General features: G+C 35.4%; 1 pseudogene; it reads left to right on the plus strand.

The window, feature by feature from the left end:
• Positions 1-18,038, plus strand: part of LOC107658729 (tubulin--tyrosine ligase-like protein 12) — a 23,830-nt pseudogene extending 5,792 nt beyond the window's left edge.
• The last annotated feature ends 1,714 nt before the right edge of the window (positions 18,039-19,752 follow it).

The raw sequence follows: 19,752 nt of genomic DNA on the forward strand, positions 1-19,752 counted from the left end.
GACTAAGAGGGGGTCTATAAAACTTTTTGTAATCTTTTGACCACATTCATAAAAATAATAATGTTTTCAAAGGACAACACTACTTTAAAGTTTAAATAAACAGTGTCCCTTACCACTTCAGTCCTACGGTAGAAATATTCTGACTTAAGATATAATTTATATTAGGTTTAATCTGCTTTAAACACTTTAGGTTCTTTAAATGTTTCTTCTTTCTACAACTTTACCCAGGACAACGTGTGATATGTTGACCGAGGAATGGAATTGTAAATTAAAATTGATCACAAGGCTTCTGTGTGTGACAGCTGTGCAGATGCTGGAGACAGGGGCCCCACTGCTGTGATCCTCAAGCAGCGTGAAAGAGATTCCAGGTTGTCATGTCTAGTTTCACCTGTTTATTTTGGAGATATACCATAGTAGTTCACCATGGGAAAAATCTGAAATGAGGCAGTAAATATCAAGTTACGTCCGGGATGTCCTAATATATATTCACCCCGATGACATGTGCTTACATATAAGGATAAAAAATATTAGAAAAACGACAACAGGCAGCTGCTTACTTACTTGATTGATCATAGAAACTCATACGTCGCATATGGATTAGGGTTAGCATAAATAAAATATGTGACTATATACAACACAATATAAAAATAATCATGGCTCTAAAACACAGCGAAACATTTACTATAGTTTTAGGTAACAAAAAATATGAAAGAAAAGAAAAGCCTTACATTTTTCAGAGCGCTACTGGTAGATCTTTCCTCAATGATGTCCAAACATGGATGAGTGATTTACAACAACAAAAAAGTGCATATAGTTTAAGTTGAATTATAAACAAAAACTCACAGACCCTTGCCTTGTCCATTGTGAAACTGAGAGTCTGACTGCTTCAAACCCTCACAGAGAGACGGGAGGGGTGAGGGGGGAGCTACAGACCAGATGTTAAGTTAGTCAGTTCACTTTTTCAAAAGTGAACATTTTGAATGTGCTACATTTATTTAAATATTTTATTAGTGCAATAATGCTTTACATTTTAAATAAGTAGTGTTCCCTACCACTTCAGTCCTATGGTAGAAATATTCTGACTGATCTTAAGTATATTTTGTATTAATCAGGTTCTTTAAAAGTTTCTTCTTTCTACAAAGATTCAACCAGCATTTTACCCTGGTCAATATGAGGTATGCTGACAAAAACATTGTCACAAAAATATAACTAAACTAGACATATTGAACTAGGTATATATGCTCAAACAAGTCCAATCATTAAAAATAGCTTCAGCTGACGGAGATACATTTTTAATAACCTAATATACAATATGTATTAAAACTATAGAATTTATTAATAGGTTGTTTGCAATCACGTGATTCTGATGACGCGCGAAATGCAGCTGGAGGGCAGGAAGTGATTTTTCTTCATAGAAATCACTAGCAGAGACTCAAAATGCCAGTGTTTTGCGTTGTTTATGGATGCTCAAATTGGCCAAACCGAGAAACCACAAGGAGCTTTTATCGTGTACGAAAATGTGTTGCTCATAAGGGGGGAAAATTCAAGAATTTGACTGAAAAACGCAGGAAAAAGTGGCTTGTAAACCTGCGTCTGCGGTCGGGAGGAGCGAAGCTTGTGTGATAATAATGCTCGTGCGTGTAAATGGTTATTATAGGATATAATAATATATTAAGATATTAATAAAGAAATATATAAATAGATACAGGGTGACACTGTCAGAATTCACTGAATGCTAAACGCCACACATAGACACGATGTAAATAAGATATTGTTTGCAGTTCACGGAATCGTGAGATTGCGATAAATTGAAGTGAGTGACAGCTTTTTAGTGATTAGCATTATATGGAAGCGCTATTTGCTCAGTTTCTAGGCTATAATCGATTCAGAATTTGAATAAAAGTTATTTTACGTGCTGCTAACAGGACCAACAGCCACATACCCTGTACATGCAGCAAAGTTTCAGGAGTGACATATATCCCGATATAAATGCATTACAAGCCACTTTTTCCTGTGATTTTCAAACAATTTATTGACTTTTCCCCACTCATGAACAACACATTTTCATACACGATAAAAGCTCCTTGTGGTTTCTCGGTTTGGCCAATTTGAGCATCCATAAACAACGCAAAACACTGGCATTTTGAGTCTCTGCTAGTGATTCCTACGAAGAAAAATAACTTCCTGCCCTCCAGCTGCATTTCGCGCGTCATCGGTGACGTCACGTGCAAACAACCTATTGTGGTAATTCTTTAAGTTTTAAGGGTTCACATGCCTCATAGATCTATATGATTTCACTTTTCTTATTTCTACAAAGATTCAATTTCAATTAAATTCCTAGTAAATATAAGGACAAAACATATTACAAAAGAATCATGTTGACAAATATGGTTGTTGCTGTGTTTTTAAGAAATAGGGAATGCCATATTACACAACTCCAAACAGATCCTCACACACCCGCACACACACACACACACACACACACACACACACACCCGCACACACACACACACACACATATGTAAGATAGTTTTCAAACTTTTTCCCAAAATCAAGTATTGTATGTTTTGTGTAACACGTTATGTTTTAAAGCATATAAACTTGCTTTAAAGTTTGAATAAAAGGTTACCAAATGTAGTTTTATACCCATTGTGTTCTGACAAAGTCATTAATAGGTTCTTTGTTTTATAAGATTTACTTTTATTATTTCTACGAAGGTTCGCATTACTTTTATAAGTCTGATAAATATGTGGTCAATTCATGATGAAACGAGAATCACTCTACCAAATAAGCTTGAAAAAAATTTTTTAAGAAAGGGATTTTTATTTATGTATTTATTTATTTTTTTTAAAAACAACTAAACCAGATAACAGACTATTCTTTCCTTTTAACAAACCTACATTTCAAAAATGAGTTTCCCAGAGTTATCATCCGAGTGAAACTTGTCTTCTTTTCTGAGTTTCAGGCATGGTGCAAACATGCAATACAGGGATCCAAGTTTCTTAACCAAACAAAGAAAACATTTTACATTCATTCAACATATTTTATTCAATATTTTTGAAGGAGTACCATGGTTTCATGCCTTTTTTAAAAGGCTTGTCTAATGCTTTAGGTGCATCCCCATTCAGATTTTCGTCATCCAACATAAAATTAAACATGAAAGTTGTATCAGCTGAGCTTGTTTCAACTGTTTATTACCATTTTCTTAGGTTATTATGTTCGACTCAGATAAATAGGTATTGAATAAACCTTATGTTCCATGCTTTTCCCCCTATACAGACCCCAAAGATAATATCCAAACAAGATCTCTGTGACTGCGAGCACAATTGTAAATTCAAGAGGCCTAGTAATCCAGAAAGCGTTTACACCATATAAGAAAAGTGCCATATGCATACAGAACACACAGCTATAATGAACGCATAATACTGCAGTATTCTCTTATAAACTATTGTTAAAGTTTTTAATGTTGATAATCTGCCCCACTAGCTGATGACACTGCATGCCTTTTTCATTGTTTTTGTACCATTTTGTAACAGTTTTGTTACCATTCTGTGCCCATCATCCGCTATTTCTACCACTTAATCAAGCCACTCTTCTTTAAAACATGATGGCATTTTATTTCACATGTCATTGCATTTGTGTTGGCTCTCGTGTTGAGATATTTCATCCGCAACTTTTAAAGAAAGTATTTGATTTCTACAGCGCCTCGTTTGGCGCACATCATTCCCTTTCTATGAAACCTGTAAACCACATTTACTGGTTCTAACTCTATAGCGACACCAACTCTATAGTGGTTTGGCTGAGAATTGCAATTATTTCGCATTTACTAGAAAACAATCTAATGGTTTTCCCAACTCATTGTTGCTTGTGCGCAGCTGCCGCAGCATATTATTTCTTCACGTCGCGGATGATGGAATATATAAGTGTTCCCTCCTGTGTGCCGTTTACGAATTTCCCTGGAGACTGGTTCTGCACAGACAGATACCAACAAGCATAAATAGAGAAGCACTTATTTATTTCAAGGTTGAGTAGCTAGGCTTTTACTCTTATCAGATAATGTTCCCAAAACACACAGACAATGAGTGCAGCTTCTCAGAGAGAGAAAAGGAGAGAAACTCAGATCAGCTTATTCTTTAACATACAGACATAGAAAACAACCTAAAGGTTCTGAGTACACGTTGGTCATGTAGACGAGAGGCCCTGATGACCTCAATGACCTAGGCAATCACAGTGAACCTGAGAGGAGAAAACAGATGGAGAGGCTCTCAAGAACAAGGAAAAAGCACATTCCAATAACAGGATACATTTCAGTGTCTACTACTAGTATATGGTAACTCATAGCTTTATTCAATCAATTAAAATTAAAATATATATGAAGACTATAGTGGATCCGGGACTCCACTCCTTCAACATAAATGTATTTTCCAAAATACGTTTTACATTTATGACATATAGTGTGAACATAATTCAACTGTTTTTTTTTCTTTCTTTTAATGAATCAGTCAAATTTGTTGTCGAATTATTCTGAATCAAACACATGGAGTCTGGATCATCTGAATTGGTCAGAAAACTCTTATGCACACTCAATCGAGTCATTCTCTCATTGAACTGCTACACACACACACACACAAACAAAAATCAACTTGGACAAAATAGTATTGTTGTTGCTTAGCAAGTTTTTTGGCCCAACTCCAGAGCTCATTACAAAACTTCCTGTGTGTTTTCAGCTAGATGGATGTTTTTCCAGAGTGCATATGGCCTGTCTTCAGCTTGTCTGCTTGATGTTGTCTGCTTTGTGCCAGGTGCACAGAGTGGTGAGATATTTCATTGTGAAGTAGCATTTCATGATTAAGGCCCTGTTAGATACATTTTCAGACTATTTGTAGTCTCAGTGCTATTAGTCATCAGATGTGAACCGGTGAGTCAACCCCTTTGATGTAGAGCACTAGCATGGGATCCTGGGAGAATGATTAAGCAGACGCAGAAAGCTAGCGTACGACCACAATATTGTCAGCTTTAATAAGGAAGATGGGTCATGTTTATACAACACAGATTCATGCAATAACATACAGAATGTCCTAGGCATCCAATCAAAGTTTTCAGAGGTCAAACATTAGCCTATATCAATATTATGAGGAATATTCCTCATAATGACAAGTAAGATGTGTGCTTGAGTATATTGTTATATTTTGTATACTGATTTAAGGACCCAGAAATCCTCTAATTCACATCTTTGCTTCCCACAAGCAGTTGCAATCAATAGATGTGCCCTTACCTCTTGTATTGGGAGATGTGGTCAGAAGTTTCAGGAATCCTCCACGGTGTCCATGCTCACTCAGCCAGGTCTGAACTACTTGAGGCTCGGCAGAAGTCTTTTTCAAGTTCAGATAATAGGTTACCAATAATAAAATACTCAGAGACTTGTTTAAAAAGAAGTTTAACGCATCACCATTGGAAATGGTTTCGCTTTATTAAAAACAATAGCTCATAAGTAATAAAATCAAAAGTAACAGCGAGAAGTGCGGCGTGAATGTGCTCCAAACATGACATTATATAGTTCTGCATGAAATTTGCATTAAGGCAGTAAGTCTCCTCCTTTTAGAACTTCCATATTTGTCAAACATTTTGTACACATACACACACACACATAACTCTCTATGTAAGTAGAGGCCTATAGTTGCCTGGTTGCTTTAGATACCCATGTACAGGATGTGTGACTTTTAACACAGTTATTAATCTCATATTAACAGAAGTCCAAACGAAAATTGCAGCATCTCTCAAAGAAGCAAGCGAGTCTATTGTAGAAGAGTTTTATTAATCAAAATAAGAATGAATCAAGTTCAATCAGTGTGAATATAGCCATTTATGTATCAAGGCATTTTACTATTATAATCATGTATTTGACTGTGTGTGTGTGTACAGAAGCCTGGATGAGAATGTAATGTGCAGACATACGGTTTATTGTAAAGCTGCACATCCTGTTTTGACATGAGACAAAAAATATATGATGGAGCCTCTTCCTTTAACGTAACATAAACTTGGGCCTCCTGTCTGCTTGCAGGAAACAGATTGGAGGCATAGCCAAAAAAAGGTAAACAATGACAGGATGTAGGAAATGTATAGAACACGCCTTAAAGTAAAAAACCTGTATAAAAGATTGTCCAGACACAGACTCGGGAGATTTTTCTGCAGATTATCTCTAGACTGCATCTAGAGATATCTAGATCATCTGATAATAAAAGTCTATTTTTCTGGCATCAAAACCCCAAGACTTTGAAAATGATTCCTCACAGCACCGGCAGAAGCCACCACACTATCTCTACTGTAATCTAAACAATTGCGACACCTTAAAGGCGTAGGCCAGGCAGATAGCAGTTTCTAAACTACATAGCAACACTTCTTAAGATAAAATAAAAACATAACATAACCGTTTGCTAGAAGTTCCATCTCGCAACAGTATATGTTGCAAAATGCATCTCCTTGCAAAACCGTTGTACAACATAAACAAGATATATATACATGGCAGTTTTAACTGTTGCTAACCACAAGTTCATTGTTCATTGGTTGTTCATTTACTGTTTCCAATTGAGAATTGATCGGGGAATTGTATATTTATTGTGTCACTTTCTCTTACAATATGTGTGTGTGTTCTGGGTGTGTGTGTGTGCTTGGTTTCCGTTTTCGTGCAGTTGTGTTGAGTCTTGAGTGTGTCCAAGGTCAATTTCTTGTTTTGTCCAGGTGTGTCATTGATGTGCACATAGTGAGAGGAAGTTACACAAGGGCAGTCTTATATTATTCTAATATTAACTCTAATATTAACTTCTGTCAGTGGTTAATATTAGAGTTAATATAATATATTAACTCTAATATTAAGTTAATATAGTCTTTTTTTAACTGGTTCCTTCAAATATTCTATTTCTGTGCCAATTCATTGAGATCCTGTCGAAGATTTTTATTAATCAAAATATGAATTAATCAAGTATAATCAAGGCGAATCTAGCCATTTATATATCCAGTTATTCTTCCATTATAATCATAGAAGCCTGGGTGTAAAACAGCCTGCATAGCTGAAATATACAGACCCTCAGAGAAGAAACATCTGGAAAAATACCTGTGGGACTTTTTTCTTTACCATAACAGGACATGGTGGCCCCTTCTCTCTAGGGAGGAATCGAATTGTATGTATATGGAAAACGCTATGACATGTATACCCCACACCTTAAAGTCAAAACTGTATAAAAAGAGAGGCAGAAAAACATTCTGGAGATTTTCTCTGCAGAGAACTTCTCGGCTTTGTTCAGTTCTGGAAACAAAACCCCAAGACTGAGTGTGATTCCTCAGATCAGCGGCAGACGACACTACAATCCAAACTGTATTCCAGGAACACAAAAGTATTACCATTCTTTATTTCTGCAGCCACAAGTCATTATATTATCATTTATGATCATTTTAATATTTTTTACTGATGTGCCACTGTAAGCGAGACAGGTCAAAGGGAGTTAATAATTGTATTCACAGGGAATTTTGACCAAATCTGACCTCAATCATTCATTTAATCAGTTTTCAGTGAGGCTATGAAAAATATTGAGGTATTGTGTGCTTTGAATGGGGATTCCCTTCCCTTCTGCTGCATGATTCTCTGAAAGGGGTTTCCCAAGTTCGCACATTCCTTGGAGGCCTGGAAAGATGTCTTGGGAAGCCAGTCGTGCATTTTCTGAAGAAACCAAGCAGGTTTTTTTAACATAAAAACAAATCCATATTTAAAAATCAGTTGTCTGCATACATCTTATATACATTATTTTCTCAACCACCAGGTGGGGTATTCCCAAAATTCTTCATGGCTTTGTGTTATTACTTTTATTAATGACATGAACGTTATACATATGTTGATTTTGTGATTGTGATTACATTCTGAATAAATATAATATTCCATATTGGAATGAAAACTTCTATGAAACTTTCAATGGAAAAGAAAAGAAGTGAGACTAGACTGGTTAGGATTCATAATAGGCAAACGTGGTTACAGATATAATATTGAATTATGCAACAGAGTGATATTTCGTTTTGGAATGATCTAATGTGTTTTGTTATGTAAAGGCAGTCTCTGTGCCATTTAGAAAGTGGTTCGAAGAGGATTTCAGACTTGAGTTTGAGGAAGAGGTCAAAAGGTCTCAAAAGGGAGTCTGTTTTTTAGCTCTAAGTCTTGGGAGAGCAATCTCCCGCATTTGTCTTCAGTCATGATTCTTCATGTGATAGCTGGAATGTACCATCTTCTGGCCCATTTATCTTGAGTTAACTGCTTAGAGTTGGTTGTGCCGGATGGGGCTTTCCTAACTCATACAATAATCCATGGAGGAGTAACAAGTTAAATCAGACTTGCTGGTTGACAGGATCTCTTATTTTATGGTCCTGGAGTGTTGAATTGGGCCTCTTGTGAAATTCTGTTTCTTGCTTTGTTTGCTTTGGTATAGTTCTGAAAATCTCACCACATCCTGATTTTATGTAAGGTCCTGTACACTATACTGTTTAAAAGTGTGGAGTTGATTTTTGTTTCTTAGTGCTCACCATGGCAGCATGTATTTGTTTAAAATATACAATCATAATTGAAATATTATGGAATGTTATTACCATTTAAAATAGCTGTTTTCTTTGTTTTAAAATATTATCATTATTATCAATGTAAACAACAGTGATTTTTGTGGAAACAGTGATGTATTTTTCAGGATTCTTTGAATAGAACATTTGAAATGGAATTTGTTGTAACATTATAAATAACTTTACTGTCACTCTTTGATCAATTTAATGCATTATCGAAGAAAAAAAAAATTTACTTTTAAAAACAACGTGACCCCACACTTTTAAAGGTTAGTGTACATTACAGGCTTTCAGTTATAAGTTGATGCGGGAATGATAAATCAGGTTGTTTTTAAACGATACAATGAATAAGGAAACAATCTCCTTTTGATCACTTGTCAAGTTTTTTTACATATTCAACAGGCAGATAACTGTATGTTTAATCACTGCATGCTTTAAAGAACAGATACTACACCTCATTCTTTTTATGTCTTGAATGACAAGATCAAATAGATTTTTATCTGTCTGCCCTTAATGCTCCACAGGGAACAAAGGGGATTACACCACAGGCTGCATCCCACATGGAAATGAGCTTTATTCACATGTCTGTGCATGATGATAAAAGACAGACCAAAGATGCTCCATTAGGTCTAGCAGTCAAAAATTCAAGTGGCAACCTAAGACAGGTGTTAATATCAGATGTTAACAGGACCTTTATCATTTGAAAGACAATTTGCAGTCTCTAGGGCTCTAGGTCTTACACCCCACAGAAAACAAAGGAGGTTATTGTTCACACCATCTCGCAAATCGTTTACTGCTTCGCTACTTATCACGTAGCAGTTAGTGTGTTCATTTGATCCTGATAAGTCCTTAACTCTCTGAAGCCTGGCATATATGATAATGGCCACAAAGTAAGATAAAATAGTTTGTAAAAGTAAATCAATGAGATCTTTATAATAGTATCGCAAAATCCCGATACTTAGATGCAGATAGATCTCACCAGATGAGAAAATGATATCAAAGATCAGTTTATTGTATAAGGAATAACAGGATTTTTAATAAAGCTGAGAATATTGATAATAATAACAATGTATTATTAATGCTCTGGTTATGGTATTTAGTTAAAAAGAGAAAGTAACCAGCAGGGCCCTGGGAACTGCAGAATGTTGAATTCTAGTTAAGAATAGTTAGTTTTTATCTACAAGCCCAATTGTGTTTATATCTCACAATTCTGAGAAAACTCGCAATTGTGAGAAAAAAAAGTTAGAATTATGAGAGAAAAGGTTGCAATTGCCTTTTATTTTTTATTCTGTGGCAGAAAAAAACTGAATTGTGAGAAAGTCAGGATTGTGTGAAAAAAAAAATCTCAATTACCCTTTTTTTTAATCCCATGGCAGAAATGGGTTCCCTTATGAACAGTTGGAGGTGATAATTTTCTGAGCAAATACTGTAGGTACTTGTGGTTTTGACACCCTTGATATGAGATCATGCATTACCTCATGTCTGCAGAAACACAATTTTGCATGTAAAATATGATAAAGTAGGCTTTATAGGGTTAACAAGTATTATGTAAGGCTCATCACACATATATGAAAATGTCAGTCAAAGTTATGTTTCTGTTTGAAAGTACATTAACTAATGATTCTTTAAGCATTATATAGTGTAGTAATGTTTGTTAGTAAACAGTATAAAGTGGTTTTATTCAAATTGATGTTTTTGAATTAATGAGAGTTTTAACATTTCTCAGATGAGGTGACGTGTGATTTTGCATATGGGGAGACAGACTCTTTGGTGAGGAGATGCCGCCTGTTACCATGGCTGCCTGATGAGCTTGAGGCCGTGAGCGATGACGTCCAAGAATCGTCTGACCTTTACTATGAAGTGAGTGAATTTAATTATTCTTAAAATGTTGTTTGCAATGGGTGTCTATGTGGAATCTTATTGGTTGTTGGCATGTATTAAAATGCATGGACAACATTTTGATTCAGTAAAATCATTAAGTGCCATTTTCTCTCTACATCACTGTACTTTTCCAGACAATTCTGCAGGAGAACAAAGAGAAGCTTCCTATAGACATCCAGCCTTACTGTGTACCAGGTGGAAAAGTGCTGAAGTAAGTCATTGTGTTAAATTTTGAGTTATCATTTATGTCTTCTTTGCAATTTCAAAGTTTTTCTTCCTAAAGTCAACCTTTTAAAAAATTGTTTCCGTTCTGTGTCAAAAATCCAAATATCTAACCCTTTTTATTCACATTTTAATCATTAATCATTCATATTTCAGTCATTTTAATCATTCATATTTCATGCTTTTTGTATAATTTTGATGTTTTGTATAATTTTGTTAGTTTGAATTAATTTCCAGAAATTAGAAATAGATATGTTCTCTTTATAAAAGGTTCAAAATAGCAAAAAAAAAAAGAAACAAAAAAAACAGTCTGTGTGTGTTGAGGACAAAATTGCCCCTAAAATGAGCTAATTCTGTCTAAACTTCCCTGGTGATATTTAGGGATGTCCTCAGTTGGACAAAAACATTCAATCATTTATTTTATTTTATTTATTTTAAATTTACATACTTTAAAAATGCTAAATAATTTCTTTTAGGGTTAGTGTGTGTGTGTGTACTTGTTTATGCTACACTGTAAGGACCAAATGTCCCCACAAGGATAGTAAAACCTGAATTTTTTTACATTGTGGGGACCGGCCTGTGGTCCCCACGAGGGGAAAAAAATCTTAAAAATAGTAAATGATGTTTATCTGAAAGTGTAACAATGCAGACAGGTTTTCTGTAAGGGGTAGGTTTAGGGTTAGGGGATAGAAAATATCGTTTGGTCAGTATAAAAGTAATAGAAGTCTATGGAAAGTCCCCACAATTGTGTGTGTGTGTGTGTGTGTGTTTAGAGGTGTAATTGAAGGTCTGGAACATGTCCGTGTATGCAATAATTTACAGCCCCTAATAGAATATCTCTAAATCTTGGGTCAAAAAGTCAGCAGTTTGTGTTCTCCATCTAGATATAAACATTCTTCCTCCTCCAAGGCTGGAGAGGTTTAAAAAAAATCTTCAAAGCTGTCAAGTATTTAGATAAAACACAGAGATTTTGCACTTATGGACAAGCAAGTATACTGGATGGCACCAAAAATGTAAAGCACAGAATTTGGAAGTAAGCATGAAATAATCACTTTACCCTCAGTCAACCACAACAATCACTTTACTGCTTAACACACACTCTTATGTGGTGTGTATCATTTACTCTGTGGTTGCTTTCTCTATCACACTCTGGTTCGTGCAACTTATGGTTTAATGCTTGCTACTTATGTAATATTTGCAGCCTAGAATATCTGGGGTAGAGCCAGCTGTCCTGCAAATTTTAGAGGCCGTAGAGCAGATGGAAAATTCTTATGCTCATGCATATTCTTGACAAAGTGTTTAGATTCCAGCTAGAATAGTACATGTATTTATATGCTTGCACATGCTATAGAAAATATATAAACCATTTGAATGAAACATGTGGAAAATGCATTAAGCGTTTCTTATTCACTATGTGTGTGTATTATTCACTTGGTTGCCATTTCCTGTGTACACAAATCAGGGTCTACACTGAGATGAAGCAGGTTTTAGACCATCTGAAACATCCACGTTTCCAGTTCACCGAAAATGAGGAACAAGCTGACATAATCTGGGCCTTCTCCCATATCCGAGATTATCGGTGAGCATGCTTACGCTCACGCACACTTAGGCTATTTCTTGTTTTACTTCAGTGATTTTGTTTGCTCAACTGATTCATTTACTTTTAGAAAACTGAGGAACGGATTCATGTCCTGCTCAACCAGTTCCCCTGTGAGATGGTGCTGACCACTAAAGACTGCCTGGCATCTGTGGCACAGAGAGCCAGGGGAGGTCTGGGGGCTCCGTGGCTCCCTGAAACCTTTAATCTACAGACTGAGCTCCCACAGTTCATCAGACATTACCTACAGAGACAGGAGAGGTGAGTGTCTGTATGATCATAGTGCTGGAAAAAAATGAACATGTAAGGGACTGCAATAGCAATTTTCACAAACTTTTATCTGACTAAAGGTGCTTGGTTAAAACATACTTTATTGGAGAAATGTCTAGGAGTCATGGAAGCAGTGAACAAAAAGTTGCAAACATATTTATAATTAAAAATGTCATGATTGCACAGACTAGGTAGACGTCTTAAGCATAAGACAGATCTAGTTATAGCATACTCTTGTTCCACTTCATTGTTGTTAGATGCACTTTTGACCTTCCTAGACATGCAAAGTACATTTCACCATTTTGGATTTCGACATAAGCATAAAACATAAAATAGGAATAAACTCTATCCCCAGCCTACTGCTTATTTCTGCCTTTCTAGTGTAATATTCTGCCATTGTAAACTGTGGTAGTTGCATTCGCTCTCTGCCTTTTTTCTAATAACTACTAATTATATTCTAATATAGTATATTATGTATAATATTCACTATAGTAAATGTAACATTTTAGTATATTATATTTAAACTTAACTTTTTAGAAATGAGTTCCAGATATACCTTTAGTGTGGGTTTAAGTTGGGTTTAATTTTAGTTTTCTCACAATTTCTGTGAATATTTTTAAAGAAGACATTTCACACTGCATCAAAGAATTCCCATCAGTGGATGCAAAGGAACATTGTACACAAAACAATCTGATTAATACGGCATTCTCCATAAAAGATGGCTCTAAAGTGAAGTCTAAAATATTAAGCTTCATTATTATGCCTAATATTATTTGTAGTGTATAATTAAGGTGACAGTACTTCCTTTTTTTCCTGGACATGTCCTGGCTGGGATTTTTTAATTGCCTAAAACATCTGGCTTTTGGCTTTGTTTTCCTATTGTTTTCATAGTTGCTCAAGGTAATGAGAGAAAAATTGTTGCATGCAGCCATTATTTGTCATATAATCCAGAAATGGTCAGCATTTTTGGCCTGGTGCTCTCAGTTGCCCCTTGCTTGGGAATACATAGCCATGGGAAGAAACGAGCACAGACGCGAGTTTTGTTCAAGCTTCTTCAGAGGTTTATTGCTCAGCGAGGGTATGTACTAGACGCCAGAGATGCAATCAATTGAAGAAAAATTTACTGAAGAAAATAGTTGCACAAATGCTCATACACAGACAAAACACTTATCTGCTTCAAGGTTGAGTAGCTAGGCTCTTATTCTTATCAAGTACTATTCCCAAAACAGACAGATACTGGTTGCAGAGAGAGAGGTTTAGGCAAAATTCTACTTTTATTCTTTAATGTTTGAAAGGAAGAACAAGTATAAGCCTAATTATTAGTTGGCCCAAACTATGTTTTGTGGTATGCACAAAACACACAGCCAGTACTTTGCTATTTAACTGAGAACTGAAAGCAGATTTTTATTCTTACATTACATAATCATTCAGTCATGGTGTGCAAGAAGATGGGATCTACAGAAAACGGTCAAAACAATGCAAATATACATACAAGGACATGTCTGGGGAAAAGAGGACGTATAATGTTTGTCAATAGGGCTGTTGATTTAAGACATTAATTTGGTGTGATTGTGTCATCTTACATTGCGTGCAGTTGCCGACAAACATGATGCAGGACGACTGACTGTGTGGTGTGTCCTATTAGAATGCAGTTAATATGCCCCTAAAATTCAAGATATGAGGGCAAAAATGCCCCTGTATGGGTTTTGATATTTATATCATATGATATAGTTTATCAATATCACACGAGCAAGAATGCATTTTTTCCCAAATATCTGCATGATTGCAAATGTGGTTTTGATTTTATACAACAGTTTAACAAACAAGGAGTATATTGTGTTACATTTTAGACACATGTTAAAATAAAGTATATGAGAAGATCTAATCTGGTTGAGCGATGGAAAGCGATGAGCACAGAAAGCAGGTACCCGGGACCAAGAATGACACAGACACAAATAGTGTAGTTCACTCGAGGTTCATATCTTTATTGGGCTCCACTTTATATTAAGTGGCCTTAACTACTATGTACTTATATCAAAAATTAAATACAATGTACTTATTGTGTTCATATTGTATTGCAAAACACTTTTGCTTCTATTGAGGTGGGATACGGGTAAGGTTAGGGACAGGTTTGTTGGTATGGGTAGGTTTAAGGGTGGGTTAAGGTGTAAGGGATGGGTCATCTGTGTAATTATAAATGTAATTACAGAAATTAATTACAGATGTAATTACATGCAGGTATTTTTAAAATATAAGTACAATGTAAAAACATGTATGTACACAATAAGTGCATTGCACCAAATTATTAATTTAAATGTAAGTACATAGTTGTTAAGGCCACTTAATATAAAGTGGGTCCCTGTCAGCTCAGCACAAGTAAAGGAAAAGGAATTAGACAGCCAGCTAAGGAAAACAACATGTCTTATGACCATGATGTAATGCTGCATATAGGAGGACACAGAAGAGCACAGGGTGTTATAGAATCTTACAACACAATATTGTCAATATTATCTGTTTTGCTCAATTTTGCCAATGGAAATAGGTTCAAACAAAGCCACAGCAGAACTTGTGCCTTTCCAAGCAAAACACAGCGATGTTTTATTACTGAATGAATCCATGTTTTGAACTATTCGAGTGATTCAGTGACCCATTCATAAAGACAGTCACTTGCTTTGTTTCTGAATGAATCAGCCGTTTGAATGACTGAATGGCTCTCTCATTAAGGCCCTGTTTACACCTGGTATTAAGATGGATTTTGGTCAATCGGATCACAAGTAGATGAGGGAGTCACATTCCCATTTACACCTGGTGTTTTAATCCATCTCCTCTGTCCACTTCCGACCACTTCTGTCCTGATTTCTTTTGAGGGGAGGGTCTATGGGCAGTGTATGTGGGCTTTTATCTGATCTTTCAAATAATACATATGAGCAATTTACATATGAGCTGAACACGTTTTTTTTGTTTGTCTGTTTGTTTTGGGGGTTTCCCCCCCAAACCTATTTTTAAAACGTTTACTGCATGGATAAAAAATTTGCTACACATATGTCAAAATTGCGTTGAGAGAGAGAAAACATTAGTCACCTATGAGTTGTCAGCAATTCCTTAAATTTTACAGGTATTCAGAACAGAATAAGATAAAAATCAGAAAAAATATAAGTAACTATAAAATTATAGCACAAAATGTTATATACAATTATAAAATTAAACACAAATTATAATGGCATTCGTTAAAACAACATAGGCCTATAAACATCTAGCAATGCTATAAATGATATGTCCTGTGCATGCGAGAGGCTCCGGCGCAAACAAGGATATTGTTCTTATCACGGTGGTAAAAACTAAAATATTCTGTCATTTTTGGTCATAAAGATAAGAGTAAGACATTTTAAAGGGTTTACTTTTATTTATGAATAGTCACAGTAAGAACCAAACTATACCTTTGTCAAATAAATAAACAAACAGGATGCACTTTCAGCCATCTCTGTTTCCTTAAACTTGTGGTGTGGCCATAAACATTTTTTTCCCTTTTGTTGTGTTAATTATTTAACTGAAACATATTTAATGTAGGCCTATTTATTTTATTACTGATGCAAATGAGATCCAGTCAGACGAGTCAATGCAGATGGAATATCAATTTATTGACTAACTTATTTGAATAAGCAAATGAATGACAAAAATTATTATAAATTAAACAAGATCAATTTTAATAACCATCATCAGTTAATCATCTTAAGATTTCTGAGTAAAATAGTTCTACCTTAAAGAAATAACAAACCACAAACAGCAAACAGGCTTGACTGCTAGAGCAAAGATGCAAGAGAAGAAGTAGAAGTGGCTAAGTCAGGAAGTTCATAAACTCATGGTAAGATCTGATAAGCATTGGGTAAAGCCCCTACATTCTTGTTGGCTATGCACTTTGCACCACAGGGGTCATGTTGCAGCATCCTAGATTGCAAAACTTACACAGACATTGTGGTTTTAGACACCTTTAGTTAGACAAAGCTATGCAGTTTAATAGTTAGTCAAATAGTTAGACAAGCTATATTTCTTGACATGAAACATCTTGTAATTTGGTTTCAGAGAAAATCATCAAATCTTATTTCTTGTGTAATCACTTGAATATAGATAATAGTTTTGCTGAAATGACAAGAACGATGGAAGGCATATCTGTCCCTGACCCTAAAATTGTTGACGCAAGAAATGGATCTTCAGAGCAAAATTGTTTGTCATACACAGATTAATACTAAAAATCATAGGATACATGATGAATAATGTAAAACATAGATATTAATATTGGATATATGAATATACTGAAAAGTAATAATATAAAAAAAATCATAAAGACACATTCATAAGGCATAATATTTGTATAAATATGAAAACTAACAATATTGGAAATTTGAATACACCAATTACCATCATATGGCATTTATTCTGTTTTTCTCAGTTTTCTCTCGTTGGTTATGCACATTCAAAACTAAACCACTGAAAAGAAAAACATTTATTTTTATTGGGTTACATACACTTATCAATTGTAATTTAATTTAAATCTAATTAAACATTGTAATTTTGTTGATTAACGGATAGGAAAGGAACATCGTAATGTTTGAGAAATAGCTCAGTCAGTGGAAATTAGGTGCACTTTAGTGTATGTTTGAATGCATTCGACCACATGAGCATCCACACTATGAGCGCAGTCCGGTCAAATGCATATTCAACTACCTCTGGAAGTGGTCAAAAGTGGACAAGCTCAAAACGTTTTAGGCCCTGTTCACACCTGTGTTTCTATTTAGCGTTGTCCACTTGTGATCGGATCATAATACCAGGTGTAAACAGGGCCTAAGACAGTGACTTGATCAATTAGATTAATTAATTGGCACATCATGTAATTAATTAGATAAAAAATGTAATTGCTTGACAGCCTTATTTGTCAATGATAATTTCAGAGGACTGGATAACCACTGGATCTGCAAACCTTGGAACCTGGCCCACGGTCTGGACACACACATCACAAACAACCTCAACTACATAATCAGACAGCGAGAGAGCACCCCAAAGGTATCCCACTTTCTGTACTGAGTCTGTGCCCACAGAATTACATGAAAAGTGCAACTTAGAATTGTCACAAACATTCGGTCCACACATCTGGACTCGTAGACATAAACAATAGCAACTTTCAAAACTCTTTTATGAATTCTGCTGAAAGTGTGGTGGTTTCTGCCGCTTCTGTGAGAAATCACTCCTGAAGTCTTGAGGTTTTGATGCCAGAAGATAGACTTTATTATCAGAGATATTGAGAGAGACTGCTGAGAATCCAGAGATCCTGTGTCTGCACACTTCATACAGTTTTTCCTCAAGACCTGTTTAATACATTTCATACATTGTTGTCATTGTTAATCCATTTTTTATCTTTTTTGGCTGTGACTCCAATCTGTTTTTTTAGGAAGAAGACAGGAGGCATTATTTATGTTAAGTTGAACAAGGAGGCCTCATTATATATTTTGTCTAATATCAAATTAGGATGTGCAGCTTCACCATATACTGTATTTTTGTAATGACTGCACATTCAATTCTCTTGCAGGCCTCTATACACACAGGCAAATGCATGATTATAATAGTAGAATAACATGATACATAAATGGATATATTCACTTTGATTATACCGGATTAATACATTTTTTGATTGATAAAAATCTTCTTAAGAAATCTTTTGGAAGTATGTTAGATGTTCCCTTTCAGTCGGTCACTACGAGTCACGTCGTGACCGACGAATTGGGATATCGCTTCGGCTGAAAAATTGCCATGTTGTTAAAGGAACAGTTCACCCCAAAATTAAAAATTGCTGAAAATGTACTCAACCTCAGTCCATTTAAGATGTAGAAGAGTTTGTTTCTTCATCAGAAAAGATTTGGAAAAGTTTAGAATTTCATCACATGGGTGCAGTCAGAATGAGAGTTCAAGCAGCTGATAAAAACATCACAATAATCCACACGACTCTAGTTCATCAATTAACATCTTGTGGAGTGAAAATCTGTGTGTTTGTATCAAAAAAAAATAAATCTTCTTCATTAAGAAATTTGAAACTTAAAATTGTTGCTCCTCTATTCATAATATTGCTTTCTCCAGTGAAAAAGTTGTCCAGTCTGAATCAAGAGAGGTATGCACAGATCAAGTACCGTTTACAAGCAGAAACAGTCCAAAACAGTTCTAAACAAATACGTTGGTGGATTTTGATGTATTTCTTTTTTTAAACACTAAAGGGAGGGTTATTATGGATTATAGTATTTCGGCAAGAAACAAAGGTTAAAAGTTAAAATGCCTTAATTAATGGATTTGTTTCTTACAAGCACAAGACATTAATTGTTGGACTGGAGTTGTGTGGATTACTTGTGTATTGTTGTAATGTTTTTATCAGCTGTTTGGACTCTCATTCTCACGGCACCCATTCACTGCAGAGGATCCACTGGTGAGTAAGTGATATAATGCTGAGTTTTTCAAAATCTGTTCAGATGAACAAACAAACTCATCTGCATCTTGGACGACCCGAGGGCAAATTTTAATTTCTGGGTGAACTATTCTTTTAAACAAAATCCATTGAACACACTGTACTTCATTCCGGTCAAAAATTAAATCTGCAGCTGCCCTGACTAAAGTCTATTGAAGGAGAAGCACAAAAAGTTTGCCTGTTGTACTCCTCAAAAGAAGGCTGGTAGTTGGTCATTTGGGGGCTCCTCTCCTCCGCGTATTTCCCTCTAAGACACTCCCTGAAGGCTTAGTCACATTCCTTTCAAAACTATTAACAGTCCCTTCAGGCAGACTATCCCCAAGGCACTGAAACAAAACATTGAGATAAAACAACCCCTTCACACAGACTCGAGGAAGAAACTACTGCATATTTAATACAATGCTACGCAAAAAGCTTTTTGCTCTGCAATCCTAATTTAAAAAAAAGGCCTTTGTCCACCAACTTCTTCTGAGTTTTTTTCCTAGCATCAACTTTTATACATTGTCAAGGGGGTGGGGTATTGCTTGACCAATAAGGATTATACATTACATCATCGACTTTATATGGTAAAGCGCAGATGTGTCCTGGAAGCAGATATCCTCGACTAGGCTGATTTCCAATATGTGCATGCAGAAATTATGCATAAAAACAGATGTGTTTGGACCAAATTCCCAGTCTCCAT

Source organism: Sinocyclocheilus anshuiensis, unplaced genomic scaffold, assembly GCF_001515605.1.
Source record: "Sinocyclocheilus anshuiensis isolate Anshui unplaced genomic scaffold, SAMN03320099.WGS_v1.1 scaffold283, whole genome shotgun sequence".
Taxonomy (NCBI): Eukaryota; Metazoa; Chordata; class Actinopteri; order Cypriniformes; family Cyprinidae; genus Sinocyclocheilus; species Sinocyclocheilus anshuiensis.